Source organism: Pseudonaja textilis, chromosome 1, assembly GCF_049901715.1.
Source record: "Pseudonaja textilis isolate UNSWEBS1 chromosome 1, rPseTex1.2, whole genome shotgun sequence".
NCBI classification, from domain to species: Eukaryota; Metazoa; Chordata; class Lepidosauria; order Squamata; family Elapidae; genus Pseudonaja; species Pseudonaja textilis.
Window position 1 is genome coordinate 80,480,975 of NC_141990.1, and position 16,087 is coordinate 80,497,061.

The 16,087-nt window shown below is 36.1% G+C and overlaps 1 long non-coding RNA gene across 1 annotated transcript; it reads left to right on the plus strand.

Moving 5' to 3' along the window:
* Positions 1–401: 401 nt before the first annotated feature.
* Positions 402–15,987, plus strand: LOC148127695 (uncharacterized). The gene is made up of 3 exons (XR_015741030.1): positions 402–800; positions 13,514–13,616; positions 15,234–15,987. It is a non-coding gene; the product is annotated as an uncharacterized LOC148127695 (long non-coding RNA).
* The last annotated feature ends 100 nt before the right edge of the window (positions 15,988–16,087 follow it).

Sequence of the window (16,087 nt, forward strand, 5' to 3'; positions counted from 1 at the left end):
TCATCACCTTTGTTTCTGCTTCACACATTATCCAACAAGGGATGATTGTCTCTTTCCCCTAATTAATTTTGTTTTGGTGTGAAAGAAATAGATTTCTTATACATAATCTCCTTTACTCTAAATAATTCAATATCTGCCCATTGAAAAAATCCTGTTCAATTGTCGGAGTGTAAAATTGGTGGCTTTCTTCCAGCTTTATTCTTTCCATAAGCAACAAACCATTGGATTTGGCCAAACACTTCATTCCAGCATCTTATCAGACGTAAACTTTAAAAATAAGAATTTGGCTCTGAATAACTTATAGAAAGTCTTCCCATTTGATTAAACGGGGAGAGATCAGAAGTCAGTGTGGATTTTTTTAACCCAGTAGATATTGTTTTTCTGTGCTTTTTACATTTTCCATGTTTCTGATCATTTTTATACTATGTGTTACTCTTGAGAACATTTCTCATATAAACGCACAAAACTGGCACTGACTGGAACATTTGCAGTTTGCAATTCTGAAATGCATAGTGAGCTATTTCCTTTGCATTTGCTAGATTTGCTCTGTGATTCAAATGGCTTAATTTCCTGTGCCAAGATTCAGTGCAATTTCTCTATTTACATTCATTTGCTAGCTTTACAACTCATCTGATTTTCTTTTATCAGAGAATTCACAACTCATGTGGAGAATCCACTCTGAAAAGTCCAGATTCTCCATCCTTGTTACTGAGCAACCTCTATCAGTAACCACCGTATGTCTCCTTTTTTTACTAATCGCATGAGTAACACTTGGCAAGTCGAGAATTTAAATGTGGAGAGTAAGTATATATATAAATTGTTTCTTATTCATTTCAGATTGCATGTTATTATAACATCTTCAGTCCTTTGGAAGCTTATTTGTTTTTCACTTACCATTATGATCTGCCCTTTGTAAGTCAAATTAAGTTTAAGAAAGGAATCTTTCCTTTTTACACATTAGAGCTGTTGTCCCACTGTCCAAATAATGTGAACATAGCTTGCCATCTTTGGTGTTCTCACAGTGCAAAATTTTTCTGATGTTTCCTTCTCTTTCCCAGAATGCATTATTTCCTCCTTTTTAGATTTAGTTCCGTTTCTTCTTTAGCCTTGTCCTATTTTATTGTCTCATGGTTCTTTTATCTTCAGTCTGGATATGGTCTGGAGAACCCTTCAAGTTGAAAAATGGGCTTTTATACCGAAATCCTGTTCAGGCCTCCAGCCAACCAGGAAGCCTTGTCCTCCTGCAGTAGTATCCCATTCCATTTTTCTTCTTCGGTTCCGTGGCTGCAAAACATGTTCAGTCTTCATTGGGTTGGTCTCTTGCATTTTTATAACCTTAGCTTTTGCTTTTTTAAAGATAGTTTTTCTACTTCAGGCACTGTTGGAAGTTCCTCTTTTTTCTTTTTCAGCATCTCGCATTTCATTTATAAATTTGCCAGTGTTGATCTCCTAAAGTGTTTAATGAGAAAACCATTTAACCAAGCCTTCCTTCACATTAAAAAAGAACTTTGAAGGGCTGTTTTGTTTTGGGGGTTAGTTGTTCATTTTTTTCTTTTAAATGAATAGTTGGACAACTGATTTCCACATGGGTAACCTTTTTCTTCCTGTAACATAGTATTTTTTTAGTAAACATAGATGGGAAAACAATAACTAGTTGTACAGTGTTATGCAAGGGAACAGAGAATGTATCAAATATTTGAGATGAATTTTCAGCAATAAATCAGACTGGACATTTTATGTTGATTGTTAATGTTCATGGTATATTTGTTATTTGTTCTACACACATTTTTATGACTGTTTTTTATTTCATTGGGTGTTTTGTTTGTACTCGATGTCGTCTTTTTTCTTTTTATTCTTTATTTTAATGTTGGAGATAAATTTAAAAAAATATTGCAGGTTCCAATTTGGATCAGTCACTGGAACCAGAAGCTTACACTTTCAAACTTTCAGATTCATGCTCAGGGAATTTCTCTCTACTGGAATATATGCTTTGGGCTATTTTATGCATCGGATTTATGTGGTGCCTGGCTGGGTGTGGCTTCCTATTGGTTGATTGGTGTTATGATGACCGACTAGTGGTTGTTATTTCCTTGTGCAACCAAGTCCTCAGGCATAAGTACCTGATAAGCTGATGCAAATCAACACTCCTATTGAGGCCCACTTCCCTGGCTTCAATGATTTCTCTGGCTATCTTTGTACTTGCTCAGCGAGGTAGCTGGTAAATTGAATGTATGCCTGTGTTCACTGTAACATGAGGCTATAAAAATAATGATTAAATGGACTTCCGGGTTGAGCCCTCCTTGTTGATGGACCATAGATCATGACTGTCCCTGGCTATGGTCCGTGCTCTTTCGTCAGAAAGCCCCGATCATTGCGATTAGGGGCTGAAGCTGCCTTGGAGGGGCAGTGGAGTAAGGGGAAGCCACAAGCCAGGTTGAGGGGAGTTGCATCTCCCCTACTGGGCTTGGTCTTTTTCCCCCCGAAGACGAATGAAGTGGTGGTCTAAAATGGCCACCCCGAAGAGGAGGACTCAGCTGGATTAAGATTTGCACAGGAGGGAAGAAAGAAGTGGACAACATCTGAACCAGGACAATTGGGCAAAACAATTAAACAAAAAGTACCCTGGGATTAAGGTAACATTGAACTTTTAAGAAAAGAAAAGTGAGTGGCGGAAATACAAAAGGACAGGGGAAAAAATAAGAAAATAATTTTGACAGCTAAGTGGGGGCTTCGAATCGGGAAAGGAAGAAGCCAGAAATAAAGACTTAATTAAATTGGACTAAAATATTTCGGCAATAAACGGGCATAAAATAAAGCTGGACTTAAGATTGTCAAAAAACAATAATAATAAAATTTACAAATTGGAGACTGGATTGTGCTGGAATATTGAGGTTCAAAAAACCCTAAATAAAAAAATAGGGGGAAAAGGTGAGGACTTTGTATAACGGAGAGTGCGATCTTCTGACAAAAACTTGAACTCAAACAAAAGAAAAAGCATCCTGTTTCTGTATGAACTTGAGTTGATATAATGTTAAAGAAATATTGAAACAAAGTAAGAATTTTAGAAAGTGAAAGCTGATCCAGAATAAAGAAAGAAGCAACGAAAGACTAGTTGTTGGATTGATTGACATTTTTGGTATAGATCCTGGGCTGGAACAACTGAGAACTTTAGAAAACTGGAAGAAGAAAGAAGGAAAGTAAAAGTGTCTTTTGTAGACTTCAAAGATTATAAAATATAAGAGTGAAATGATGATATCTCTTCGTGAATTAAAAATGGAACTTAAAAATATGAGAGAACTACTAAATGAAAGAGGCGAATCACTTTGCTCTGTGTTAGAAGAAATGGAAATGGTGATTGGAGAACAAAAAGAAAGAACCTTAGAGGAGGAGGAGTCGATTCAAGGAAAAGCCATCTTAAATAGACAATTAACACAAAGAACACTACAAAGACTAGAGGAAAGAAGGAAGGCTAAAAAGTTGAGATTTAAGAAGGTAATTAAAAAGTGGAATGCCTGTGAAACTAGGAGAGGTAGAAAGATCCAGCAGAAAGGGGGAAAGGAAGTTATCAAGAGAGGGATATAAACTGGAATGAGAAAAGATATGGGAAAAAGAGGGGGAGGAGAGGCAGTAAGAAACAGGTGCATGAAATAAAGAACTAGGGAAATAGTAAAATGATGAAAAGAAAATCATTTTTTCAGAGATAATGGTTGATGAATTAAAAAGGAGATTCTGTAGGGTGACAAGGGGTAACAAGAATATATTTGCTATTAAAAATACTTAGAAAATAGGGTAATATAGATTATTAAAGGAGGGATAGATATTGATAACTCTTATTAGATGAATATATATTTTTATTTTTATTCTCAAAAGAAAAGTTAAGGCTTATTGAAGAAATTGTAATAATTGAAATGGATGTGAAGATGTCTAAAAATGAGGTTAATATCAGTGACTAGAAATTGAATAGTCGATTTTTTCCCTTTTACTTCTTTTGAAATTAGAAATAAAATTAAGGCGGGGAAATATGTTGTGGAATCCAAATGAAAAGATGTAATGATTATTATTGTAACTACTTTAAAATAATGGTTTATTGGGAATTAAGGTATATTTTAACCACTGAGGTGCCACACTCAAAGCAGTAAAAGGGGGGAAACATATACATTTTTTTTCTGTGTTAAAACTTGTATTAACCTAGAAACTATAGAAAGAATGTCTGATGGAAAGAAAATATGACAGATTAAAGAACTACTTAAATTAATAAACTAATACAGACTATTAAAAGGACGGAGAGACACTGGTAACTTTTTTTATTAGGCAAACATATATTGTTACTTTTATTTTTAAAATAAATATTAAAGGATTATATTTGAAATAATTGAAATGAAATGAAAAGATGTTTTGATTGAGATTAATGTAAGAGACTAGGATTAATTTGCTTGTTTCTCTCCTTTCTGAAAGTTTGAAATGAAAAAGGTAATAATAGAATTAAGTATGCATTTATGAATGTATAACTACTGTCATATTTGTATGTAAAAGTGATGACCCGGAAACGTGTTGTCCACTACAAAGAGGTTTTTGTTTTTATGTGAAAAATTAAATAAAATTTGTTTAAAATAATAATAATGATTTAAAAAAAGATTGATCCAATAGTTGGAAGAAATATCCTTCTGGGTTCAGTTCCAAGTGGGGAGAAAGACACTGGAAACATGGTGACTGCTTGGAAAGATGGTTTATTGGTGGACTGGATCACATGCCTGGGAGCTCCTGGGTGAAAAAGGGAAGAGATGCTGAGAGTCCCTGGGTTTTATGTCCTCTCTAGCCTTTGAACTTGCTTCCTGTTCCTGTGGCAAGAAATGTATCCTGATTGGTTGGCAGACTCCCACGGGGCCATACTGGGGTAGCTTGCTTGAATCTTTTTGGGTGATGCAATCCTCCCAGGTGCCGTGTGGTGAGATGGGTAGAGGGCTAATCCCATCACCCTGATGCTGAAGTGGGGGCAGGGACCTGCAGGAAACTGCTTTGTCTTTGAAGACATGTTTCTCCTTTTCTCACCCAGGGAAATATAATATTCTGCCTTTTTAATATTTCCTAGAATATTTCATTCTTCTAGGAGAGGTGTGGGTTAGCACCCACTTTCTATACATCTTTCCTCAAATCTTCAGTGCTTATTCTCCTTGCAAATCCCCGTAATGTTATTTCAGTCATTTCTGCCAGATTTGTCCATATTTCTCTTCCCCCTGCTTACATTTTGCTTCTCTATTCATTTGCAGCAATCATTGTGGTTTATAAAGGTTTCTTTGTAGGTAAAATGCCTCCTCCATAACTGCAGTATTTAGCATTCAGAATATTTCAAATGAATAAAATTTAGAAAAAGATGGTAACTGGCCTACTTGCCCTTTGCCTCTACCAACTTTAATTAATGTAGAAGATTGTTTAAATTGTTGATAGTGCTACATATAAAAAGCAGATTTCTAGATGAAGTTCATACATTTTTGATTGTCTTGAATGTCTTCTCCAGTCCAGTCCCTTATTATATGACCTATACTTAATTATATATTTCAGGGGCCATCCAAGCACTATAACTCTGAGTAGCTTAAAAATGTAAGAAATAAAACAGAATGGCTTCTAACAACATAAAGAATCTCCATATACATAAGATCATTTCAGTAATAATGATCTCTGTGTTCCCCCAGCAACATGAAATAGAAATAAGAGGGTTCAGTAGGTGTAGCAAAATAATAAATATCTAGCACCCCAAATTTCATTGATACTGAATCATCAAATTATTCTTGAGGGACTATAGCCCTTGATAAATAAATAGTTGCATACCCCTGATTTATCTCTGTGTATTCCTTTGATGAATGTTAATATTTGTGAAGAAAGAAGATAATTCCTCTTTTGAGCTAAGTGTCTGAAAATGGACAGGCCCTTGAGAATATCAAAATTCTCAGCATGGTAGAACCCCAAAGCCATAAATCATGAGTTCACTGTAGGTTTCTATCAATATTGTGAGTTGAAATGTTTTTTCAGACTGGATGCAGTCCAACTGGGAGCTAAATCAGCTTCCTGCCTCTTCTTACACATCGTTTTTCTCAGTGTATCAGTATACAGTATGAGCTCATTGCTTGCATCTTCCCCTGTTGACCCATGCTTGATTTCTACCAAGTGTAGCACATTTCAATTTTGGTCACAGTACTACAAAAATCAAAATTTACAATCTCTACGTAATAACCTACAATTGGTCTCAGAAAGAAAAGCGAAAACATTTTTTTTAAAGCAGAAGATAAAAGCAATATTATTTATCAGCTCACAAAACGGATGGGTGTGAATGCACCACCGAAGAATTGTCATCAGAGATCTTTCAAAATAGGCAGGAAAAAAAGACTTGGGTTTTCACATTTTATGTATGTTTTTAATCTATGCTTTAAGCAAGTTCACTAACATAAGGAAGAATTGGAGCAATAACTTTTAAGACTTGGCTGGCCTCGAGAACTAACTCAAGACTATGGGTTAAACTGGGAATTTAACTAAAACTTCCTTGGCTTACACATACTATAGACTTTGAACTTTACCGAATAGGGTTGCTGAATCCAAATTTGCACCGTGTATCTGAAGCTATCACTTAATATTCCAAACACACAATTAAGATATTAGGATCTTTTGTACATTAAGTTGACCCTCTCATTCATTCTCTCCCCCACCCCCTGCACCCACCAAGACTGTTGTCCACTTGACAGCTGCCCACCAAGATCTCTTTTCCAAGCCTGCTACTTCATCTCTTTTAGAGAATTGCAATAGATTTAGAAAGGGAAAACCTGTGTTCTACCAACAAGAATATTTTGCCTGAAATGTAAAGTGACATCTGATCTAGTCGTAAGCATGATTAACACCTAGCTTCTCTTGGGCAGGGCAACACTTGTTTAAGTGGTCTATCCAACATGTAAACTTTTGGAGCGTACAAGTTGTGCTCTGAGTCTTAACAGTCTCAACAGACAAACAGAGGCTGTAATTCATAGTGATTGTTCACCACCAATGCTTAATGCTACAAGGTTTGTATAAGAAGTAAGATTATGTACCATTGTTTTCCCTGGAGCTCTACATTAGTTGGTCAAATATTATGGTCTCGTGGCTACTTAAACACAATTAGCCCATCAGATTTCTGAAAAACATCTCATAGGACTAAAAAGTCACAGGGTTGACCTGCGGGGTCCTTCATGCTTACTGATTTGGTTGTTTTCTTGCAGGCATTTCATTATACAGCTAGGTAAGATTATCAGTGCTAATCTCCTAGCACTGATATTATTACACAGATGATGTTACCTAGATGGGTAACGAAATGTCTGGTACAGGTTATTGGAACTCCTTCAGTTCATCCCAATTGTACTGTATAATCAAGGAAGCATCAGATAAGCAATCATTTCTTAGCCTACTCTCTGCAATATATCTGCAAATCCAGCTGCATCACCAGTCTGGCACAGCATTATCATTCTTTCCTGCCTGCCAGATTCAATGAGAGAAGATGAATAGCTTAATTTCCTATTATGCAGTGCATTTTTTGGAATGCACTTTCTACTATAAATCATTTTCTTGATAGATTAGATCCTGATATTGTATGGTAAGTTTTGATAGGTATGTTGGCCAACTCTAACAGAATTTTGGACAAAAAGTATACCTGCTTATGAAGATTTGAATTTAGTGCTTGTTAATTCATGGCTGCATTATTGGTCAATATCTTGCATTGTGTTACACTCTTTATTTAGTTAGATGGGGTCTTGTGTTTTTGTTTTTTATTGTAGTTGCCATGGCATTCTGACTAAGACAATTAAACAAATCTATTCTAGTAACTGAATCACAATCTGTTGAATCTGTGCTTTGGTGTGAGACAGGAAACCTAATTTTATTATTTGTAGACTGACGCTTCAAAAATTAAAATGGATTTTCTATTAGAAATACTGGTTTGGGATTTTCAGACCAAAACTTGTGTAATTAACTGTTTGCCACCCTAGCTCATGACAGATTGTAGCTTTCTTTTATATTGGTTGAGTTTTTTTTCCCTAACAAGCCAAGGGAGATTTAATAAATAAACAGGAGACTTGTCAAGATGACTACACATCCTTCTGTTTTCTGCTTTTTTTCACAAACCTTTTGATTTTGTGTGTGTGTATGCTTTTCCCTACAGTTGGTATGATCTTGCACCAGTACTCTTAGAGAACTGCCATTATCTTCACAAATTTGAACTGAATCATTTCTCATTTCCCACCTCTGCCGAACCAACTAGAGGTAAATGAGGATTACTCTGTTCTTTATAGTGGAATTTGAAGAAATTTTCCAAACCTTATTTACGCTCTGTGCATTTGAGCCTAACAGGGGAGTGGGATGGAGAGGTAATTATCATACTTATGTATTTTTTCACGCAAGGGCCAAAAACAATATGTATATAGTCCTCAACCTACATCCACTGAACAATTGTTCAAAGTTATGACAATGCTGACAAAAGTGACTTATAGTACAACAATTGTAGCTTCCCCACGGTCAAGTGAGCAAAATCCAGACTCTTGGAAACCGGCATATATTTACAAGAGTTGGCGCGCTCCAAAATCACATGGTTGCCCTTTGCAATTTTCCCAGGGGGCTTCTGATTCCAGAGTCAATGGGGGAAACCAGATTGGCTTAACTACTGCATTATTTGCTTAATGACCATGATGATTTTCTTAACGACTATGGCAAAAAAGACTGTAAAATTGAGAATGAGATGAATAAATCTATTTATCTGAGAACGGCCGACACTGCAGATGTGTCTTATGACTGAAAAATGTGCCAAATAACAGAAAGAGAAACATGGAGGCTTTTGCCAGTGAACTTGGTTTGGGGTGAGAGGGATGGCACCAAAAAAAATCAACTTCTCCCATTCTCAAACTAAAGTGACATGAGCTGCTAGTTAAATGCAGCTACCAAGCTGTTTCACAGACTGTCACAGCAAGAAAAAAAAATCTGGAATTTGAATTGGAAAGCTATTACAAAGAAAAAATCCCAAGCAGGACTATCCACAAACATAAGTTTCATTTATGTCTATGGTTTTAAGTTTGGTGAGAGACAAGAGAAACCTTGTGTCAAGCACACACACACACACACACAAAACCCACTTAACTAAATATGGACGTTTCATGAGAAATGGAAATAAAGGAAGACTGGCAAACAAATACAACCTGATGCAATTTTAAACTTCTTTAGATTGGAACTTTCCCAGCATACCCATCCAAATGTTCAGAACCCAATAAGGGACCACCACTGAGTAGGAGGGTTCTATACAAACAAACTAAACAAACTATTTTTCAAAATGCAAATCAAGACTGTCCAAGCAAAGGAATTAATTCACAAATCCAGAGTTAATCTCCTCACCTGTAATATGCCCAGCAATGAACTTCCATGGGCAAGAAGACCACTTTCCCCAGTTAATAAATTTTGAAGATTGGGAGTTGGTTTGATGTATGAAACAAATTGTGTGGTCTAGAACAAAGGTGAAAATTACAAGAGATCTGTTCCAAATCTTACCCTTTGCAAGAGGGAGCGGGGGAACACTCTGTTCATGATGTCATGTAAATGCTGTGACTTACATCTTTGTACAAGAACTCAGAATGCTAATAATAATAGTGAAATGCGCATGAAGACACGATTACATGCATCATTCAGTCAGTGCTGTAGACACTGCTGACTGGAGTGGGCTTACTTGCACTGAGCAGATGCAAAGCAATCCAAATAAGAACTTATAAGCATAAAAAAAAACATAGCAACAGCATAAAACACAGCAAGGATGGCACTCATTTTCTTTGCCTTGGAATACCGTTGCCATACAAGCTCCTTATATACATGGTATATTAAATTATCTTGTTATGTTGCGTTACTGTCTGGTCTGGAAACATTACTGCTTCAGACAGGAATGTGATGCAGAGAATGGTGAGGATGGTAGAAAAGATCATTGGTAGTTCACTATCTTCTATCCAGGACATGGCATATAAGCGATGGTTGAGCAGGATCCACAGGATTGTTTGAGACTCAACACATCCTCTTCATGACCTGTCTTCCTTGTTACCTTCAGGGAGGCGGCTTCGTGGTATCCAAAGCAGAATATCTAGATTCAATCACATTTTTGTGCCATATAGCAGGGGTCTTCAAACTTGACAGCTCTAAGATTTGTGGAGTTCAATTCCCAGAATTCTTCCTCCAGTCATGTTAGCTCAGGAATTCTGGGAGTTGAACTCCACAAACCTTAAACTTGCCAAGTTTGAAGCCCCTTCCATATAGTATCAACCTTGTGAACTCTCAAGTTTCCTCTTTGCATTATGTATTCAAAATGGGTGTGTGTGTGTGTGTGTGTGTGTGTGTGTGTGTTGCAGATATATATTTATGTATGTATATTGCATATGTATATGTATATATTTGGGTAGATATATGCTTTCTCTTGAGAGCAGGCTTAAAATTAAAATTTTCATTTTTAATGTGGGCTGGTATGTTTGCAGTAAAAAAAATGACAATAAAGTTGTCTGTCTTTCTGTCTGTCTGTCTATCTATCTATCTATCTATCTATCTATCATCTATCTATGATAGTCAAACCTTAAATCTCTTCTCAGATACAGTCACTCAATAGAGATAGACACTGTACACAGCAGACAAGAAGACTTTTGCTGGGGTGGAGTGGGAAGAACTAAAAGAAAGACTAATTAAAAGGAAGGAACTGAAAGAACTGTGATTAGAGAGCCATAAGCAAAACCTGGAGATTAGGTCAGAGTGAGACAGGATTTTAATAAGATGTAGATTTGGAAAAAGATACAGTCGCACATAAGACAAACCAAGAAGGTAAAAGCTACAGAGGATTATAATTCTTCTCCGTCCTCTCCCCCACCACTCCAGGCTGAATAAAATGCAGAGAAAGAAAATCCTAGTAGGTGGAATGAAAAAAGATAAGGGAGAAGAGAGAAACCAGGGCGGGGTGGGGGTGGGGATTCTGATAGGCAGGAACTCAATCAAGTGATAAAGCTTATTGGCCAGCTACTCAAGTGAATGATGCAAGGCATATTATACCATTCAGCTTGCTCCTAGCCTTCTCCATCTGGGTACCAGGGATTCAACACAGTATCCTGTCTATCAAAATCTAGCAAGAAACAACACAATAGCACTGAATCCTCAAAGCATTTCTGAGCCATCTGATTGAATTTGTTGCTTTGAAGCAGTGCCTGCTTTAATTCAGAGATCCGGTTTGAAAGGATCAGTTCATTTAAGCTTTATTGACCTAGATTAGCCATATAAAGTTAGCATAGGCCATGAAGGCAGGAAAGACCATGAAAAAAAAGATATGGAGGCCTTCTTCATGACTATTTCAATATTAAAGAGATGAATTGGGTAATTCATAATCTTCTTCACTTACTATATTCTTTCCAAAGGCAGCATCTTTGTTTATGGTTGAAAGCCAAAGTCATTATACAAATACCCATAACACAGAATACAATTAAAACTGAGTACTTTATGTAACAGCACTGATTTTAAAAACCCGCTAGTTCTGGCACTAGATCCAGGTCTTCCTTACGACAGTTATCACCAAGCAAAACTTGGCAACCTTCTGACATAACAGATAACAGATAATAACAGATAACAGATAATCAGAGTTGGAAGGGACCTTAAAGGTCATCTAGTCCATCTAGTCCAATTCCCCGCCCAAGCAGGAGATCCTACACCATTTCTGACAAATGGCAGTCCAATCTCTTCTTGAAAGTCTCAAGTGATGGCACTCCCTCAACTTCCGGGGGCAAGCTGTTTCATTGGTCGAGTCAAGAGAGTCATGTGCTTACAAGAAACAAACTTCTTCCTCATTCTGCTAACCCTATCAGTCAGCCAATGGCTTCCATATTAATGTAGAGTGTCAAAACTAATAACTGAAACACTACCACAAACTACTGATCTGTTTAGACAAGGATACTTCCTTACCTAGATGTATTTTGTTTTGACCATATGAAGGACCAAAGAGTTACAGTGGGATATGCTAAAGTTCACCTTGCAGTGAAAGGATGAGCCTACAGAGTAAGAGGCTGGAGGGTACAAACCTCCCCTCATGGAGTTTGTCTGTATCAGAGTATATTCATGAACTGGAATAGAGCTTAGTAACAAGGTCAGCCAATGAGAGCAGAATTGAGGGCTGAAACTTAAAGAGAGAATCTGGGATTGGTTTATCTCTGTTCTGTGCTCAGCTGTAAAGTGAAAGAAAAACTAATTTGCTTGCTTGCCTTCTGAACTAAAGTGAAACTGACGTCTGTTTCTGAGTTCCTGAGTTGCTGTTCTGCTCTGAACCTGTAACATGTCTACTTCTGTTTGAGTTTGCTCCATGTTGGAGGAATGTACAACTGGTATTGTAAAATTTACTTTATATGTTTATAAAGAAGTTAAATGAAGCCCCAGCCATCTGTATTTAATTTTCTGGTGCTGAATTTATGCTGCAATACTCTGAACAGTCTGGATCAATGCATCTTGACTTGTTTCCCACCTTGGTTTAATTGTTGGTTATTACTCCTGTGACCAACTACCTTTCAGATGGTCCTTCAACTAACAGAGATAAGGCTCCCATACCTTGTCCTGTCCTTTGGACAAATGAAAGTCTTCATGAAAGGAGTTAAATGAATGGATATAAACAAAATTAAACTTTGGGGGAAAAAACAAGATTGAAATATAAGATATATGAAATTTGATATGCAATGGTAAATGCAGTAGTTTTGGCAGACCATAATATGATGCGTGCCCTCTATAATTAATGAGCTAGGCAGAATCTCTGCTTCCAAATTAAATTCTAGAGCACAAGAATTTAATAAATGCCAAAAAAAAATCTTTGCCGTATCCAAACATTACTCAGAATACTCTTAACTGTGCAGAGAAAAAACAAAAACTCAAGGGACGGTAAAATATAACTAGCACATGTACACACACATAAAAAGATTAAAATGTTCACTGTCCTGGCTAAACATGATTACTTCCTAAACAAAGCCCTTTCAAAGCAAATATTTTCTTCTTATTCTCCTGGATCTTCTTAGGCTTCTTGAGGAAAACTCCAGCCATCAGTCTGAGCTATGAGGGCATGGTACCCTTTCCCATTTCAGGCACAGCAATGTGTTACTCCATTTCTCTTCAAGTTCTTAAAAGAACACTTTTTTTTAACCCAGGCCTACATGGCAATACCATCTCTCCTGCCTGAGGGACAAAGGGCAAATTTCCTTCTTAAATGTGGATTGCAGTTCAATTGCTGGCTGCTGGCCACACAACCCATCAATAAAAGTGGGGTAAAGTGGGGACAAATTGGTGTTTCTCAAAGTTGGTGTATGGAGTCATTCCCGAAGAGCTGAATTCCACGTATCTTAGAGTGGCCAAGTTTAAGAAATACTAATTTAAATGAAGGTATTTCATTTATTGCTTTCTAAGCCTTTCAAATTCAACAAAAAATACTTCTTATATTTACATCATGTTTTTACCTTTGGAGCTCTAGATGGCATGTGTGATCTCTGTTAATTTTATCCGTATTATTCTCTGAGGGAATTTGGATGGAAAGAAAGGGTCTTCAGCAAAGTCATCCAGTGATGAAGGTAAACATATATTTCTTATGTCAAGGCCCAAAGCTACAACCACTATTTGATGTTGGTAGTGTATATTACAGATATCTTTCCAAATATATTTAAAAGGTATGTGAACAGTGATGAATGATGCCCTTGCCTGCAATTAAGGGCCTTTGGAAGAAAAAAAAAAGACTGACCTTCAGGGAAGAAATGGAAAACTGAATAAGGCTCTGCTAGAAGCAATGCAGCAGTTTCCAATGGATTTAGAGTACTGGGAGATGGGGAAACAGCAATTGTGCTCAAACCATAGTTGGGTCCTTTGAAAGGCACCTGAGTTCATATATTTCCTTTTCTAATCACTTGTGATTTAAAATGTTGGTCCAGAAAGTTTAGTAATGGACTATGGGTCCATAATAAATTTGATATAAGATTTTGGAATTAACTATAAAGAATCCTCCCCATGGGAAAATGCTTTTGTTTTGAATTCTTAAGAAGACTTTAAAAATTGAACACTAGAGGGAACTAGAAGGACTTAAAGGTTACAATTAAAGAAGAAAAACAAAGTTAACCTAAACCTTAAGCATGTTGAAGAATATGTCTAAATAATGGACCCAGAAGTTAATTTTAAGAGTGTCCGTCTCTATTGATACGTTGTATTTAAAAGATATTAAGGAAGAGGAACATATTTTACATGAGAAGATTTAGACTGATTTGAAAGTGGATTTTAAAATAACAGTCTAGAAGAAAACACAGAAAAAGATGTTATACTGTACATTCAAAGGGAATTGATTGATGTTTTAATAATTAAAAAGGATATAGAAATAACATAAAAGAAGAATATAACCTGGATAACTTTCCTAAATTGGATTTATCAAAGCTTACTTACTTAAAGCTTTGAAGAATTTTATGAGATGGGACAAAAAAGAAAAGAAATCAAATTCTAGAAAATTATTTTTGAGAGACTAAGATCAGGATTGGAAGAAGTAAAAGGAAAGAATATAAAGTTGGCTTATCTGATTAAGGTTAAAATAGATCTGTTGTTATCTCTGGTAATCTTAATGAACATTTGCTGACATCAGAACTAATGAGAGATGGGACATGGGAAAAGGAGACCATTTGTCATATTTTAAGATGATAACTTACTAAAATTGTTTCTGTTTGTTTGATGATCAAGGGGGAAGTCATTTCTTTATATATTTCTTTTTTTTCTTTTCTACACTTTTGATTTTTCTTTCTTTTCTATTTTTTCTATTGTTTTCCTTTTTATCTTTTCTGCACCTTTTATTTTTTGTTTGTGTTACTTTTTATTATTGCAATTGCAATTTTAATAATATTATTATAATAACAACTCACCAACACATAGTGCCTAGGAAGAAATTCCCATTTCAGATTATTAACATTACTTTTTATTCCATCCTTCCTGTGCAAACATCATAGTAATATTTTTAATCTGCACAACAACACTGAATGGCTGAGCTATGGTTTGAACTCAAGAGGAACTAAATTTCCTCCCAGATTAACATTAATGGTTATACTACAGGACTCAGAATTAGTAATATAAAATTAGTCTACATGAAAAACATTGTAACAAAGTATTTTTCTGTTTTTTTTTTTTAAAAAAAAATCCTGTCTCAGATACATTTTAAGGCACATTAGTCAATTCATCTTTGCTCCATTTGAAATTCTGCCAGTATGATGAAGCTTGATGATGGAGACTTAAATACTAGAGGGAAAAAGGAAAGCCGGAGAAGCAACTTTAGAAAACAGGACAGTAGAATCCACTTACCTTCACTGTTTTGTCCTTTCATTCTGAGAATCAACGATTTGTTTACAGCCATCTTTGATTGCTAAGAAACTGATCCAATATCTTTCCAAATGTTGTTATTTATAACTCCGAAAATAAGTGGGTACGCTTGGAAGATTGAATGCTCATTTTCCTACTCAATAGAGTCACTGTTTGGTTCTGAAACACCAGTAAACATTCGTTATTCCTTCTTGCTGCATTTAAATCTTTGTATCACAAATACAACGGAAGATAAGCACGTGACTAACATATGCAGATGACCAAAAATCTCAGAATTACTTACTTATTTACTTACTTATTTACTTACTTATGATTCAAGACTGCCCATTTCCCTCAAAAAGAGAGTTCTTCGGTTACATAAGTATCATTTCTTCTTAGTGAAGTTCTTAGTTCTTAAATTTGAACCATCATAGCAATATTGCAGGCTAATATTACAAGATATATTGTCTTTAGAAAAAAAACTAAATGATGTTCCTTCATATAATAAAGCAACAATACCCAGCCTAGCATCTTCCCAATGAACCACACTATAATCCCCCTTATCCAACTACCCCACCTCACAGGCAATAATCGATCTTCATTCATATATAACTTCCATCTAGGGCTAGGCTTTCAACCTATCCTTATGTCATGGCTGTATGATAGACATCAGTTGTCCATGCTATGGTCATAGCAGCCTCAAAACTTTGCCTAGAGC